Here is a 15,825-nt window from a genome sequence, read left to right as displayed (position 1 = left end):
AGGGAGGAAGGCAAATAAAAACAAAGTACATTGACATTTATGTACGAAAATGTAATAATGAAATCCATTACCTGGTATGCAAACTTAAAACATTTAAAAATTTTTTTCACATAACGAATGCTTGAAGATGGCCAAAGCAATTATTTAGCTAAAAATAATTACTAGGGGTGTTATTTGTTGAGCAAGAAGTACAATGAGTTGGATTAGAGATCACATGGATAAATAAAGCAGTGGACATTATTTAGGAAGGGAAGGGAGCCAGTGTCGTAGGACGCACTGAAGGACGCATGTCCGAACAAGAGGCTCACTGAGCGTTTGCTGCTGCTACAGACTATCGAGTTCACCACGTGCAGTGACTCACACCCCCTAAACTGTACCAATAGGACTGCACGCAGACAAATGCAAGCTGGAATCTTTTTTTTTAAAAGAAACTGTAGGCTGACATATAAACCAATGATATTCCTTTTTTATGACTGTGCAAAGTCAATCATGAGATTATCGCACAGCGGGTCATGAAGCTCCTTTGGTCTTTGGTCCAAGTTTTTACAGAATAGATGAAGAAACCAAGCCACGGAGATGGGAGCGGTAACCTGACCAATCACAAGAGCTCCAATTTTGCTTTCACGTACCCCTTTGCACCGTGGCACCCTTTGCACGATGTGGCGCGCAGAAGGGGTGCCGCCTGAGAGTGAGTGGGCAGACTCAGTTAAAATCCTGGCTTTGCCATCGGCAGGCTGCGTGACTTGGGGTAAATTATCTACCTTCTCCGAGTAGAAAGCCATAAAATCATAGTTAATGGGTTCGTGGATTGCAAGCGATAACAGATAAAGCACATGGCTCATAAGTAAGTACACTTACTAAAATTGTTATTATTTCCCCAAAGGCAAACATCAAAGAACAATATGATGAAATTCAGATCAAGGGGGGGGGGGGAGAAAACACCCACCGTAGGCAGATCATAAAATAAAGTAAAAAGGGAAGTAGCAGGCTTCATTAATTTCCTTTCTTTACTCTCTAGCCAGACATCAGTCATTCCTCCCTTATCTTTGCAGGTAAATACCAGAGAGAGATACAGACAAAACGGTTTTATTTATTAGATCATTAGGGTACTTAGTCTGTGTGATACGGTCTCTATGTGCTGCTGACAGTCTGTCAATGCTAGAAAATTATAACAGCACTTCTTTGACAGCAGTGATTAGCCGGGATTTGTCAGACGATGCGGCATCCAGGCGATGTGAAAGCTGCAACATTCATCAGAGATGTTTACCCAGCACGAGCCTTTGCATTCTCCGCTGCACCCCTGTTTACCTGTCCCGGCAGGCTCTGGGAACGCAAGCATCTTTGCAAGCTTTTCAAAGGGTCCTTTGGCAAACAAGGCCTGTTTGTTCGCTATGGAATTTGAGCGGCCTTGAATTCTGCACTGTTTGCTTTACTTTGCTTGCCGTCAAAGCAGAAGGCCAGGGTCTATCCTGCCCCCTTGGTCTGGGAGATTTGTGATTTCCTAGTTCACAGGTGTACAGTCTTTTCAGGGTCGGAGAACTGCGCCCCGTTCACCCCTACACCCCACATTAGCATTTAAGGATGACCTTGGAGTGATCTGAGAATTTGGGGTGGAGATGGGAGGCTGTGTGTTTAGAGACAGTTTTGCATGCAGGTAGACCTGTTTGCAGGCCTGGAGGTGGGAGCTGCCCTCTACTGAGCTCCTTCTCCTGGAGGGGACCAGACCTACTAAGCTGCACTCCGTGGTTGTTCCTCAGCCCTGAGCTAATCCTGCCTTTCCTACTCCACTTTCAGCTTCCTTGGGCCCCTGCTAAAGGCTTATGAACACCCAGGACTCCCTAAACATGGAACCTTTGGAATAGGAACTGCCAGGAGCGTGGCTTTGGCGTGGGATGGGAAAACAGAGGTACTTTGGAGGTAGTGCATCGCCGCCCCCGCTCGTCACTCTCTCTCACACACTCAGCTCCCGCAGACGCCCCGCGCGCAGCTGGAACTTTCTCCCCGCTGGGCACCCAGGGAGCACTGGGGACCAGCTTCGCCCAGGTCAGAAGAGAACTCCAGGCCGAGGCGAGGGCCAACGCAAGAAGAGCCGGGTACGCGCGGGAAACGCAGTCCCAACCACCACCGCCACTGTCACCCCGCAGCCTGGTGGGCCCCGCCCGTACCGGTCCCGGCCGCGGCCGCGGCGCACGCGTGTGGCGGACCCGAGCAAGGAGTCCCGGTGAACCCCGCCCGGCCAGCAGTGCGGAGGGTGAGTGTGCTCGTCCCGGGCGAGCGCGGGAAGGGTGGGGCTGGTCGGGGCGAGGTGGTGTTGTGGCCCGCGACCCCGAGGTCTGGGCCGGCGGACCCAGGAGCCAAGGAAACTTTGCCGGCGTCGGTTGGGCTTCCTCGGCGCCCGCCCAAATGAGGCGGGTGGGAACAGTAAGCCCGAGTCCGCGGTAGGGGACTAGCGGTAGGGAGGGCGCGAGCCGGTGGTTTCTACCCGCTCCGAGTTGCGGGACCGGGAGGGGTGGGCTTAGCCCAGCTCTCTGCGAAGTTCCTAAGGCGGGCCCAGCTGCAGCTTGCTAGGCAGCAGGTGTAATGGGCTCTGAGCTCACCCTGCCCATCTCCCGCTGGTGCTCTTTCTGCCAAGATGAAAATGAAAATGGAAAGGCTCAACAGCAGGGGCGCCCTGTGGGCAGCCCCCGAGAGCGCGAGGATCCCAGGACAACCACAGCAAACCTGCCTGGGGGTGCTAATCCACACAGGGGCGTGGATTAGCAACCCCTAGTGTGCGCTTGATTCTGACTTTGCGGTGCAGGCTGCTTCAATCCAATGCATGTCTAGGGGGAAACCTAAGGAAATCTACTAGGTACCCTCCGACACTCTCCTGGACCACCTAACCTTGGTGACCAGTTAGGTGCCAAGGAAGGATCTGAAGATGCAAAAAGAAAACAAACAATCAACTCCCCCAACCCCCCCCCCCCCCACCACAAAAATAAAACAACAACAACAAAAAACCAGAGTGAGCCTCTTTGCTCCTAACAACAAAAAACCAGAGTGAGCCTCTTTGCTCCTAGGGCCTATGTTTTTTTTTTTGGGGGGGGGAGGGTGTTGGAGTTTAGGGTTGATTTATCATAAGGTATGATGTAGTCGCCTATTGGTTTGGTCATCTGAGTGGTTCTTTCCGTGATTTCTGCCTCCTACCTGATGGGATGGTTCAAAGAGAACTCTGGTTTGATTTTTTTTTTAATTTCATTTTACTGTTTAGTATTGTTTGTTGTTGCTTTTGGAATGGTGCTAGAATTAAGTAGGCTTTGTGTGTGTGTGTGTGTGTCTGTGTGCGCGTGTGTGCGTGCGTGCGCGCGTGGATATGTGTGTGCATGCGTGCGTGCGTGCCTGCCTGCATTGGGGAGTAGATTATTTGGAGGACATAGAGAGCAAACACAACCAATACCCGTTGCCTCTGGAAATCTGTGGGTGAAGCTGACATGGAAACTTACCTGGCTTCATCTTTGGAGCGGATCCAAGCCTGCTCAGGTGTTTCTGGGGCAAACAGGATTTCAGCCGGGTTGGCATGCCTGGCACTGGTGTGGAGCAACTGGCCTTAGTGGCGTTCCCGGCCGGAACTCCAGATTCAGAGGTCGGTAACTTTTTACTGTCAGTCACCAGAGTACCTAAGGCACACCACAGCTGGGACGGGGTGCAGGCTTGAAGTAGGGTATTTTAGAGGGGGCATTGAGATCTGGAGATGGAGGGTGTTGACCGGAGTCTATTAAAATGTGAATTGCATGCTTCCTGTCTTGGGATGAAAGAGATAGGTGCTGTCTAGAAATGCAAATCCTTTGCCTCTACTTCCCTTTAAAGCAACCTCTGGAGCTAGAACTCAGTCGTCTGCATTTTAACCGCCTCCTCCCCTTTGTAAGAGACATACTAAGCACCTGTTGTGTACAGACTTAGTTCTAAGCTCCAAGAGCCCAGTGGAGAACAAGCTAGCCCAGAGCTCTGTTTCCCTGGAGAGAGAGAGGACACCCTATTAGGATGAAAGAAGAACTGCTTTCATTTTGTGTTCTTGCATGAAGGTGAAGCTGCCTGGGAATGTACAGTGGGGACATTCTGATGATGCCCAGTCCTGAGTTTCTCTAAGTGGAAGTGTGTGGTCTAAATGGCTGTGCCTCTTCACTTTAAACACGGGTCGGATTTCTAATCCTCAGGATGTTGGTATTAGGAGGTAAGATGTCTGAGAAGAGACTGATCATGAAGACAGAGCCCTTACAAATGGTGTCAGCACTCCAAAGGCCCCAGACAATAACCCTCCCTCCTCAATGATGTGTGAGGACACAGGGGACTAGGGGAGAAGGAGCCTGTGAGAGAGAGAGAGGAGGCCTTTAGCAGACTCTGAACCCACTGGGGAACTTGATCGTGGAATTTGTCTGCTTTCTGCTGTTTATAAGCTAGCTAGCCTGTGGTATTTTGTTGTAGCAACCTGAATGGACCAGGGCACAAAGCTGGCATGTGCATGCCACCCTGCCAGTCACCAACCCCAGTAAAACTGCACGGCCTTGTCGTCACGAGCCTCTCCCCATGGAGCTAATGTTTTGCTGTTTACTTCCGAATCCAACATCTTTTATTTATTTATTTATTTATTTATTTATTTATTTATTTATTTATTTTTCTGTGCAAAGCCAGGAGTTTGAAAGCAGAGACTGCTGTAAATTTCTGTTTGCTGGGAGGCCTTAGAACCAGACGTAGAGAAGGAATCACAATGGTGCTGCAATTGAGTGAGTCCTTTCTTTGTTCCGGGCCTCTACTGTCTCCATTTTCATAACAACCTTTTCAGTTGAAATTTAATAGCTGATACATTCGCATGGCATAAAAACAAATACTATAAAAAAGGTTTACAATGAAAACCATCCCTTCTATTTATAGTACCCAACCAATGGGTTCCCTCCCCGTGTAATTGATGCAAAGTCCACTCCACTCTTGTGTCCTTCCAGAAATAAGCTATGTGTAGACAAACAGTTATATATTCTTATTTTTCCTTTTTTATACACAAATAGAAGCATGTAAGTATATTCTCTTGCATCTTGCTTTTTCCTACTGTCTACAAGTTCTGTATTCTTAGCTGCTTTTAAATAGTTGCATACAGGGTGTCTTCGCATGGCCATACAGCATTAGAATTTTTAAAAATATTTTTAACGCTTCAGTGAATAGTCTTATATATGCTTATTTTTGCATGTATGTAAGATATTTTATGTAGGATTAACTTTTGGTCGTTTGGCATAAACACTTGTATTTTTATAGGCAAAAACCAAGCATGATAGATATTAAAAGCACTGGTTGCATGGGGTTGAGTCTTTGCACTTCTTACAAGTTGTGCAAGGAACCCTTTTCTGAGCCTCATTTGTCTCCTTGGCAAAATAGAAAGAATAATAGTAGCTACCTGGGAGGATTATATGAGTAAGTTTCGTTGCATTGCATAACAAGTCACCTCCAAAACCTAGAACGTCAAGTAAGAACCATTGTGCTTAACTCAATTGTGGGTTGGCTCAACTCAATGGCTCTATTCATCCGGCTCACCCAGGGATCTCTGTTGTGTTTCTTCATGCTTCTGTGGTCAGTCCATTGGTCAGCTGAAAGGTGGACAGTCTAGATGACCTTTCTATGTGTGATGGCTGACAGGTGGGTTGGAATCTGGGAACTTCATCTGGGTGGCAGGTGACCGCTCAGACTCCAGGAGATGAGTTAAGGCTTCTTCAAGAGGTGGCTTCGAGGTGTTATAGCTTGACTTATGGGTGTGCAGCTCCCAGGGGCGGCACAGCACTATACAGACTGCTGCTGTGTTCGTTTGCTGATGGACAAAGCAAGTCACAAGGCCACAGTCAGAATCGGCGATGGGAACTCCCCAACGACAAGGACCCAGTGACAGAGTCTCATCGCCGTCATTTTTAATGTAATTTTTTCATAAGATATATTTTGATCATATTCTTTCCTCTTTCCCAACTCCTCTTAGATTCTCTTCACCTCAGTGCCCACCCAACTTCATGTTCTCTCCCAAACTCTCTAAAATAAGACAAAGATAAAACAAAACATGAGAATCAAAACAAACAAGACAAAAACATACCAAAAACGAAACAAATGAAACAAAAATCCCCCCCCAAACAAACACCTCCCCACGATGAATCCGTTTTGTGTTGGTGAATTATTGGTCACCCCCATTTTTACAAAACAAACCTTCCACAGAATTGCTGAGCGAATATTTGCACAGTATCTGGGACAATACACTTTTGGGGCGCTTTTAGTGCTGTGTAAGGTTATTTAATTAAACAAATGACAGTACAGCCTGACCATATTGCCTCTGTAGAGACTGAACCAATTTACTGTTCCACCAATGAAAGCATATCTGCCCCTGTTTTTCCTAAGAGCTTCTTATTCCTGTTTTATAGATAACACAGTCCAGAGCCGAGCAAGGGCTTGAGCGGCAGCCAGTCTGATTCCAGAGCTCAATCCGTGCCTTGCTGCACTAGGCAGCTTTCTTTATGTCTGTCATTTCTGCTTCATATTTGGATCTGAGTGCCTTGTCAGACCTTTGAAGTCCTTAGCGGCGATTTGATTTCTACCCGGCCTGCTGAATTCAAAGCAAAGTGTCCTCAAAGACAGTGGCTTCTTTCATGGCTGAGGGGGTTTGCTAAAGGGATACCTGACACTTTCCGTCTTCTAAGTTAAGAAGCTGGAAGCCTGACCTTGTTTTGTTTATACTTTCTTCCTTTGTCTTTGCCACATCCTTTTGTTGCAGCTTCTCCCTCGGGACCCAGGGATTCCATTCCCCTAAAGGGAAAGACGAGAAGATGGGCTACTTCTCAGTGGCTCAGAACTTGATCTCGGGACACTAACTGCATGGGTTCAAATCCAGTGTGCGAGCCCTGGTGTCCCTCTGTGGTAAGCTGTGGTGAATTCTTAGGCTTTAACACTACGTGGTAAACCCTCTGTTTCGGTCAGCTCTCTTCTGTTTCGCGCCTGTTTCTGCGTCCCTATATGTCGAGTAATAAGACATACAAAATAGCCAATGTTTGTAGGACTTTTTCGCCAATCACCCAACGTGGAATTCAGCACTTCATTCTCACAACAAAACTATGAACTAGGTGCTATTCTATTCTCATTTTCAGGCAAGGAGGCTAGCTACTGGACGACAAGTGGGCTGTTGCCTAGCACATGACAGCTAATACATGATGCAGCGGGGACTTAAAGGAAGCATTTTGGCACCAAAGTCTGTGCTCTTAGTGTTAATGCTACAAGAAAAACACCGTGCTGGGTGCTGGGTGACTGAAATTGAGTCTCGTGCCCCAGGGACACTGCTGGGGAACGCGCAGGCGGCCCCCATCCCTGGCAGCAGTTGAGTACAGGCAGCTGTGGTTTAGACTGAAAGTCACAGCACACAGAAAATATAAAATTTCAGTCTTCTTGCCAAGAGTCTTTCCATTTCAATCATCCCAATTCTAGCAAGCTTTCAGCCACCGCGCCTCCTTGAAAAACAGACGGGGCAGTTTTTTAAATTTTTTTGTTTCTTTTTTTTTTTTTAAATGTGGGGGGAAAGACAATCTAGCTAGCTATGAGTCTTTCCCCCTCTTGTTTCTGTCAAGGAAGTTACCCTGGTGGCTGTGACACTATTTGCCACAGCAGCAGGTGTATAAAATACAAATGTTGATGCCATCTGACTTTCTGAATTTAAAATGGTGTGTGTGTTCGCGTCGAAGGAAGGCCACTTGGCAGGCATTGTTTCTCGCAGGCCAGATTTAATGCGGTAACACTCACCATACAGTTAGGGTTAGCGTTGCTCTCTCGTTACATTCCTGGAGTCTGTCCTGAATGAACGGCTCTGCGTGGCCTTTATCTCACGGAGCTTGTAGTCTCTCCTACAGCCACACAGTGTTATCTGTTGTGTATACTACTGTGTAGAGAGTTTACAGCACTGGGCGCTTAGCGGGAGTTGCTTGTTTAGTCGGGGTGGTTTGTGAAGTCCCTTCGGGATGAGGCTGACAACTAGCTGAGACTTGAAGGGTAGCGTGGACAGCCAGAGGAGGAGGAGGATCATATGCAGGTAGCATGCACAGCCCGTGCAAAAAGGGCATAGAGACAGCACGTTCTAAAAAGTGAGCAGTGTTCAGAGTGACCAGATAGATGGATAGACTACAAAGAGGTAAGGTAAGGATTGGGATTGGAATAGCAGGAGGGGTCAGGTGGAGAGGTACGGTGGTGGGCATGCTGAGAAGGCTGCGTGATTCTCAGCAGATTTTTTGAATTAAGTATTTGTTTCAAAAAGATCCTTGGAGCCAGGCAGTGGTGGTGCACGCCTTTAATCCCAGCACACAGGAGGCAAAGGCAGGCGGATCTCTATGAGTTTAAGGCTAGCCTGGTCTACAGAGTGAGTTCCAGGATAGTCAAGGCTATTACACAGAGAAATTCTGCCTCAAAAAAAAAATTTTTTTTTTTTAAAAAGGAAACTGAAAAGTTTCTTTTGCTGTTAGGTAAAGAATGGACTTGGGGCTGTGGCGAGAGTAGAGCTGAGCCGACTGTCAGGGTTGTCAAGGTCATTTGTGTCACCTGACCAAGGAGGAGGTAGTGGAGGTAGGGAAGAGGCGCATCCTCTCCAAGATGCTGGCAATGGAATGAGGAGGCTCGGTGACTGACAGGACATAGAAGACCAGGGGAGGGATGCGGAGTGACCGTCTCCCAGGTTTCTCGCTCGGCTGAACTGGGTGCCTGGTGATGCTGTGAACAGAGACAAAACCCTGAAGAGAACACAAAGAGGTGGGGCCTGGGCGAACCGCTTGGATTTTGAGATGCCTTCAAACCATTTCAGGGAGCCATGGAGGTGTGCAGCTTGGGGAAGTTTTATTAACAGTTCCTGGTGTACGGATGATGGTTGAAGCCACCAGGGTATAGAACCCTGTACCGAGAATGTGCTTCTAAACAGTGGCTCACGGAAGCTGTTGTGCAGAAGAACCCTTAGTTGGAAAATGCAGATCTTTTAGGCAACATCTCCTGAATTGCTGATTCAGCAGAAGCATAGCTAGATACCGGAAGCTACAGTACCTAGCAGAGATAGCACTATGCATAATCTACAACCTATCTATAATCTACAACCTATGTGTAATCTACAACATATCTATAATCTACCAACCTATGTATAATCTACAATCCAGCCAGTTTACCCTGATGTCTAGAACCTAGACCATCTCTGGCAGGCCCAGCCTACACTTACAAAAAGATGGGGGGGGCGCATAACAGAGTTTTAATATGTGAAAAAGGAATAAGAATAATATATTGACATCTGAATACTTGCTCTAACTTAAAAATAAACATACCAAGAGCAGACCCGGACTTGTCGAGATTGCTCCCAGTTCAGTGGCAGCTGCAGCAGGATCCTGCAGACACTGGTGGCGATTGCAAACCAGGCTAAAATAAACCTTCCAGGAAATCTAGAAACATCCCACCAACTGGGGTTTATCGATGAGGTCCCCGGTGCCTGCCACCAGGACCGTCATCAGTGCCTCAGTGGGAAACCGTGAGCCTGTGGGAATTAAACACGACTTCACACTGTGTGGCGCGTCACACATCTCTCTGCTGCCGGGCTTTCAGAGTCTCGGCAGCTCCTGCCAGGCCAATTTTGCCCTGCCTGAGTGTCCGGAGATCATCAACACTAAGCCCTCATTCTAGAAGAAAACCCCACATAAAATTAGAGCTGAGAAGACACAAGGAAATGACAGGGCTGGTAAGGATCAGTATGAAGCAGAGCCGGGAGTGGGACCAGGAGGACAGTGTAGGGGCTCGGGGACCGGAGACGAGGAACAGCATCCAGGCCATTGCTGTCCTCCGTCTTTGCCGAGCTCTGGTTCTCTCTGCAGTGAGTCCTTACCAGTGCAGCTCCTCAGGTCAAGGCAGCGGGCTAGCACTATGTTCTCTACGCTCCTGCCTTTTCCCCCCTAATACTCTTTCCTCTTCTGTTACATCTCCTGAAGTTCCGAGGCTGACATGGCTTACGATATTGGGGTCCATGCCTTTATCATCTCTTTTTAGTCTACTGTTAACCAAAACTTGAACACGTCCCCATTTTCCCTTTGCCTTGATTATTACAGCTCCTATGTATGTCTCCCGACTCCATTTCCCACTGGCAGCCCGATACAGACATCTGGTCTATCAGTGCTTGCTTCTGTTTCTTTTCTTTTCCTTTCTGTCCCTCCCCACAATAATGAACATATTAGAATAAACAGTACTCAGTACTTAGAGAGCTTTTTCTGCTCCCTAAAACAACCGATACTAAGTGTCTCTTGTAGTTGTCGGCTACTGTGTTATCAGAGTGGGTTAAACTGCTGAATTAAGACCATTACGGCAGACCGTACACAACTCATAGGAATGGACTGGAGATGGGACCTGGCCCCCGGGACAGCAGACTAATAGAAGAACACATCACAATCACACCACCATGACACTATAGTCTAGTCGCTCCTAAGCTCTGCACATCCCTCCACTTAAAAGAAGAGCGGCAACCTCAAAAGAATAGCTCCACTACCAACAACAACAACAACAATCTTAATAAACAATATAACTCCAGATGGGCAGACTCCGGCAAAAACAGAAGTCACATGACAACCCAAGGCAACATGGCTCCTCCAGAAATTTCCAGTCCCACCATAATATCACCCAGAGAAAATGACTTACGTAAAATTACAGATACAGAGTTCAAAAGGATACATTTTTCCTGAAGAACAAAAACCACTGTATGAAATAAAGAAGCCAATTCATAATATGAAATTAGAATTCAATAAAGATGCAGAAATACTGAAGAAAACCCAAACCAAGATGATAAGGAAAATGTAAAACACAGTAGGGCAAATAAAAACATTCAATGGAAAGCCTCACCAGTAATGGACCCCATGGAAGACAGAACATCAGGATTTGAAGGCAAAATAGAGACACTGGATCATTCAAAGTCAATGACAGTTTTCTTTTAAACATAGCAACAGAACATGCAAGAACTTTAGGATAACATACAAAGGTGAAGTTTACTAATGGAGGACATAGAAGAAAGTAAGGCATAGAAAATATTTTTAATAAAGTCATAGAAAAAATTTTCATCCTAGGAAAGAGAAATGGACCAGACATAAGAAACACACAGAACATCAGACAGGCAGAGCCAAGAAAAAAATTCCACTTCATATTCCAGCTAAAACATGTCCCAGTGAAGCGGAGCAGAGAAGGTACATTGTAAGCTGCAGGAGAGATGGGTCAGGTCACCTATAAAGGCGGGCCCATCAGAATAACTGCTGGCTTTTTCCAAAGCCACAGAAGCAAGAATAGAGTTTAGAACGATGCATTTCAAATTCTGAAAGATCACAGCTGTCGGCCCAGTCTCATCTAACTGCAAAAATTGTCTGCCATAATTGAAGGCAAAAGAAAAAAAATACATAGACTAGCAGTAGGCTTGACTGGGAAGCAGAATCCTTTGTGCTGCCTCCAAGAATTACACCTCATCATCCAAGATAAACCCTATCTTATAGTCAAAGGATGGAAAAGGTATTGCAAGCAAATGGAACCACCAAACAAGCATGTGTTGTTGCTCTCCTAATAGCTAACAAAACGGACCCCAAACCAAACCTAGTGAAAAGAGGGATAGGAGGTCATTGCACAGTGATCAAGAAGACGGTCCATCAAGAGGAAATTACAATTCTAAATACGTATGCAACAAACCCAGGCTCATCTACTTTCATTTAAAATAGTGCTAGATTTAGCTGGGCATAGTGGCATACACCTTTGATCCCAGGCAGGTGGATCTTCATGAGTTCAAGGACAGCTTGGTCTACATAGCAAGTTATAGGACAGTCAGAGCTACATAGTGAGAACTTGTCTCAAAAAAGTCTCAAACCAACCAACAAACAAATAAAGTAGTACTAGATTTAAAGTCACGTTAACTTCAACACCATCATAGTGATTTCAGGACTCAATTCTCACTATTAGACAGAGCAACTGGACACGAATTTAGTAAAGAAGTACTAGAATTATGTGCAGGAAAGATGGCTCAGCGATTAAGATTACTTGCTGCCCTTGTAAAGGACTCCTGGTACCCGCATGGTGGCTCATAATCATCCATAACTCTAGTTCTGGGGATCTGATGTCCTTGTTTGACCTCTGTGGGCACCAGGCATGCATGCGACGCACACATGTACATTCAGGAGAAGCATTCATGCACATAAAGTAAAATCAGTCCAAAAATTTTTAAGAAAGTATTAGAATTAAATGACGTGGTTGGTGGGACAGATCTAACGAACATCTATAGAAACGCAGAACACCGAAGAGTACCCCTTTTTCTCAGCAGCCCATGGAACCTTCTCCAGAACAGATCATATGTGAGGACACAAAGCAAGTCTCAACAGACATAGAAATGAATCAGGGGAATGACCCCACTCCCATCAGCTTAAAGTAAGATGCCCTGGAATAACCCAAACAAGGAAGACATATGCACTGGAAACTCTAAGCTATGAAAGGGAGAAAAGTGTGAAGGACACCAGGCAATGGCGAGACTCTTGTGCTCATGGACGGTCAGGGTTGATATTGTGAAGGTGGCCATCCTATCAAAAGCGATCCTTAGGAGAATTCCAGCACACTTTCTCGCATATGTTGAACAAACGGTATTAAAGTTCGCCTGGAAGTATGCAAGACCCTGGAGAATAAAAAAAAAAAAAAGATTCTGAACAGCAGACATACTGCTAGAGACAGCGTTGAACCAGATTTCAAGTTACGCCACAGAGCGCTGTAGTAGAAGAAACAGCATGGCATCCAAACAAAAGTCGGACATGTGGATTAGGGGAATAGCGCTTAAGATCTACAATAACTCCGTGCACCGCCAGCCACCTAATTTTTGACAAAGACGACAAAAATCTACATCAGAGAGAAGATAGCATCTTCCACAGTGGTGCGGGGACGACTGGGTATTGAATGAAACTTGATCCTATTCTCTCACCCTGTCTACAAATCAATTCCAAAGGAATCCAAGACCTCAATGTTAGATTGGAAACTTAGAGGAAAGAGTAGGGAGTACACTACAGGATATAGTCTCAGAATGGGCTTTCTGAAGAGACCCCAGTCATGCAGGAAAGAAGATCAACAATCAATAATGGGACATCTTGAAATGAGAAAGTTTCTGTAGAACAAAGAAAACTGTTAGCCGACTGAGGAGAAAGTCTACGGAATGGGAGAAAATCTGTCAGTTATACACCTGACAAAGATTTAGTATCAAGAACACACAAAAATCTTTAAAAAAAAAAAAACCCTAAACATCAAGAAAGCAAACAGCCCGATTAGGAACTGGTTGTGAAAGTGGACAGAGAGTTTTCAAAAGAAGAAATACAAATGACTAAGACATTATTTTTAGAAGTGTCCACCTCCTTAGTCACCAGGGAAATGGATATTGAAACTACTTTGAGATTTCCTTTACCCCGGTCAGAATAGCTAAGAGCAAGAGGACCAATGAATGACCACAATGCAAGGATGTGGGGAAAGGGGAACAATTTCTTGCTGTTCGTGGGAGTGCAAGCTAGTACAGCCACTATGGAAACCAGTGGGAAGTTTCTCAGCAAGCTAAAAGTAGAATTGTCATGTTACCCAGTCTTTCCACTTCTGGGCAAATACTCCAAGAACTCTAGTCATACTCTAAAGAGAGCTGCACCTCCATGGTCTTTGCTACCCTATTCACGATAGTCAGGAAGTGGAAGCAGCCTCGATGTTCAATACATGATGAATGGATAATGGAAATGTGATATCAATACATGATGGAAGATTATTCAACTATAAGAAAAATGAAATTTGCAGGGAAATGGATGGCGCTGAGGGAATTTCCCCAGACCCAGAATGACAAATGGCACATGTTCCTCTCACTTCAGAATCCTAGTTTTGAATCTTCAGGTATGTGTGTTTACTGTGAATACCTATAGAAGTCAGGAGATTAGAACAAGATTTTAGGGGAGGAGATCTTTAAAGGGGGAGGTAGTAGAACTGGTGGTGTGAGAAGGAAAGGGGAAATAATAGGGAACAGACTTAAATAGGAGGGATGTGGGAAGGTAGGGCAGAGGAGGAGGTTGGGAAAAGGGTAATTAGCACAAAGGATGATTTGAAAAAAAAACATATTGAGGCTGGAGAGATGGCTCAGTGGTTAAGAGCACTGACTGCTCTTCCAAAGGTCCTGAGTTCAATTCCCAGCAATCACATGATGACTCACAAAAATCTGTAATGAGACCTGGTGTACATGCAGGCAGAACACTGCATATATAATTAATAAATAAATCTTAAAAAAGAAAACACATATGGATGCCTACTGCTTTATAAGAGTACTGTAAGATATAATAACTATAGGTGGAAATTTCTGTCTCACCCGACCCCACAACCATTCAGTTCCAAATAAAAACACAGAAGCTTATATTAATTATAAATTGTTTGACCTATTGCTCAGGCTCATTACTCACTAGCTCTTACAACTTAAATTAACCCATAATTCTTGTCTATGCTTAATCACGTGGCTTGGTACCTTTCCTCAGTGAGTCATTCTCATCTTGCTTCCTTTGTATCTGGCTTGCAACTGTGTCTCTGCCTTTTCTCTTCCCAGAATTCTCCTACTCTGGCTGCTCCACCTATACTTCCTGCCTGGCTACGGGCCAATCAGCATTGTATTAAACCAATATGAGTGACAAATCGTTACAGTGTACAAGAGAATTATCCCACAACAAATAACAAAAGAGTTTGAATGGAGGTAGCCTACTTAGAAGCTCCCTCTCTGAAGCCCTAGTTTATTAAATAAAAAAACCTCAGTACTAGATGTGGAATACTTCCTCCCTTCTAATTTCTTTCCCTGAGAGGAGAATCCCAGACCCCTTCCCTGACCCCCAAACAGTACAAGCTATTGCTATGACTCTTGGTTGCCCACCAAAACTTTATAACACCCAGTTGCCAAAGATAGCGCCACTTTTACCACAGGATGTAGAGAGTTCACGCTGATATCGACCTGGAAGCTTCCTCCTTGCTAGTTAGTTTTCATAGTACTAGAAAGTGTTGTGTGGGCTGCTGGGGAAGAAGTCATCTACTATCTTATCGAACTGTGAACCCTGCAAGCCACAGTCATGTCTGGCCTACCAAGATAGATCCATTAGCGCATCGGTGGCATGGAGGTTGTAGGGGCAAACACCTACTTTCTGCTTAGATGTAAGGCTCGTTCCACAGGAGAGATTCATGCCTGATTCTGCAAACCTGCCCCAAACTTGTGACTTCAAAGATCACAGGCCGAGAAGAGAACATTCAGTACTGCTATTTTGCTAAGTCTTTGTGTTTATACCCATAGATTAGTTCAACTCTGAGCCCACATCAGACAAAACACTTTTTTGTCATGGACTATGGTTAATGCAGAGACCCACAGCTAGTCAAATGACACTGCCTAAGAAGAGGCTGGGAGAGCTGTGCCTTAAGGAGAATTTATAACACACACCCCATACCACACCACACACCAGGGCTCAGGAAATATCACAAGAAGGGACAGCAAGACTGTAAGAGCCAAAAGTAGGGGGAAGCTATTGCAAAACTGTCTTGTGGATGAAATAGGGCCATTGTACTCATGAACTTATAGCAGCTGAGGTTAATGGCCAAAGACCTGCACAGAATGAGGCTCCACCCTTAGCTAAGGAGCTGTTGGCAGGTGATAGATGCGGGGGAAAGGGAAGTCATTTCCCTTCAAGGACGTGACCCCCAGTAGGTTGTCCATGCTCTGGTGAGTGACCCTACGCCTGTGCACAGATGGGTAGCACT

The 15,825-nt window shown here is 45.6% G+C and overlaps 1 protein-coding gene across 1 annotated transcript in view; it reads left to right on the top strand.

The window, feature by feature from the left end:
- Positions 1-2,184: 2,184 nt before the first annotated feature.
- Tmcc3 (transmembrane and coiled-coil domain family 3) overlaps positions 2,185-15,825 on the top strand; it is a 262,277-nt gene continuing 248,636 nt past the window's right edge. Inside the window, exon 1 of the mRNA XM_085683191.2 lies at positions 2,185-2,251. The gene's annotated coding sequence lies outside the window, so the exon portion shown is untranslated. The remainder of the gene's footprint in view (positions 2,252-15,825) is intronic.

This window comes from Myodes glareolus, chromosome 26 (assembly GCF_982192425.1).
Source record: "Myodes glareolus chromosome 26, mMyoGla1.1, whole genome shotgun sequence".
Lineage (NCBI taxonomy): Eukaryota > Metazoa > Chordata > Mammalia > Rodentia > Cricetidae > Myodes > Myodes glareolus.
The sequence above is the reverse complement of the archived record's forward strand: the minus strand, read 5'-3'. Positions and strand labels throughout refer to the sequence as shown.